The sequence below is a fragment of the Acanthisitta chloris genome, unplaced genomic scaffold, assembly GCF_000695815.1.
Source record: "Acanthisitta chloris isolate BGI_N310 unplaced genomic scaffold, ASM69581v1 scaffold26806, whole genome shotgun sequence".
NCBI lineage: Eukaryota > Metazoa > Chordata > Aves > Passeriformes > Acanthisittidae > Acanthisitta > Acanthisitta chloris.
In genome coordinates, this window is record NW_008679161.1 from 3,240 (window position 1) to 5,105 (window position 1,866).

Here is a 1,866-nt window from a genome sequence, read left to right on the forward strand (position 1 = left end):
GGGCAGTTCTAACCAACATTCATCCCCACATGACATCTGCAGGAGTCAACGATCCAGGCTGGGGCACAGCTACCCTGCTCCAGGAACACTCAGACCACCCATCAACTGTCACATGAAGAAACCCCTTTACTGGATGCTTTTCCTTGCGGTAACTGTAATTACTGATGTTAATTATATGCAGTGAAAATAAATCATAGAATCATAGAATTTAAGGGTTGGAATGGACCTGACAGATCATCTAGTCCCAACCCCCTGCCCTGGGCAGGGACACCTCCTCACTAGATCAGGTTGCTCAGGGCTTCATCCAGCCACACTGCCAAGGCTGGGGCAGCCACCACGTCTCTGGGCAACCTGTGCCAGTGTCTCACCACCCTCACAGGAAGAAGCTTTTCTTCTCACATTCAACTGGACTTTCCCTCCCTCAGTTTGAACCCATTTCCCCTTGTCCTATCACTGCAGTTCCTAACACAGAGTCCCTCCCCAGCTCCCTTTTAGGCCTTAGGGCAGAAACAACCTCCACAGAAACAAACTCCACAGGCATTCCATGAACAGATACGTGTGTTCTCTGTTAACAAGATTCTGCAGCTGAACACAACACAAGTGCAGCAGCCCAGGAGATTCACAGGATCTGAAGTGGTTTAAGTGACCTCTTCACTCACTTTCCAGCCATCTATGACCAGAATTATCAGCAGCACTAACCCTACCCAGCAAGAAGCAGAGAGAAGTCTTGTTCCAGGCATCACTTAACAACTACAGGTAAAGCTGAACCAGATTGTACCTTGCTGCTAGAATCCAGGCAGCTAGACTCAAGAGGTCTCTGAAAGTGTAACTGGGAATATTTGAATTTAAAAATATGGATAGAAATGACGTCCTTCACAGAAAGTATATAGGAATTATGTTCTCTTAATTCTCTATTCTTATTATTTGCATGCAAGAAACCTTAAATTTAAGCTCTAACCTTGCTCCTGTAGTCACAAAGACCACAAACAGGTCTTCCACTCCTCCACCAGGTGCAACTGGCATCCGGAATAGCAATTCTTTATTTATAGCTAATGTTCATACAGCTGAACTCTCTCCAGGCCACCAACAGTTTCTTACACATTCTGAGTAAGTTCATCAGGAAAGGGGCACAGCTGATGGCTCACTGATCCAGCAGCCCAGGATGCTTCATCTCTTTCCACCTACAGAATAAACATAGGAGCATTAAAATATTTGACATGTAATTTGCACGGTCTCTCAATAACAAGATCTGATGATGGCTGAGGGTTCTGGACAATACTGGGCTCAGACAGCACTGGGAACCACATGGAAGCACTTAGGGAGACAAAATGGTAAATACATCATAAATTTCAGAGCAGGGAAATTCATCCTACACGTTATTAACATGCATGTTACAGCATGTTATTAACCCTTCGTTCCAGCTGTTAATCAGAAACCTGCACAGGTAGGAGAGATGATATTTTCTACTTTATCCAGATAATCTTTCCTTGGGAAAGAAAATTTTAAGTGCAATGTTTCAAGAACACTAGAAATGAGAAACAGCAAAGATCCTGTTTGCCACTGTATCAGGGTCTCAGCACCCAGGCCACAGCACCCACTGCCACCACCAGCTGGGAGATGTTCCAGAGCACGAGTTTGAACCACAGCAGGGAAACACACCTACCCACTGTTAGCAGCCTTCAAACCTTGTGTTCTGCTTGCTGGAGCTGATGGCCCCACAGTATCTTCCAGGCACAGACCCTAAAATTCTCACCCAGCAAGTTACCATTTGGCATTATTAGCCAGGGAATTCCATAACACTTACTAGTTCTATTACCCTTAAGAGAGCTGACAGAATGTTTCCTTTTCTTGTTTCCCCTATTTTTT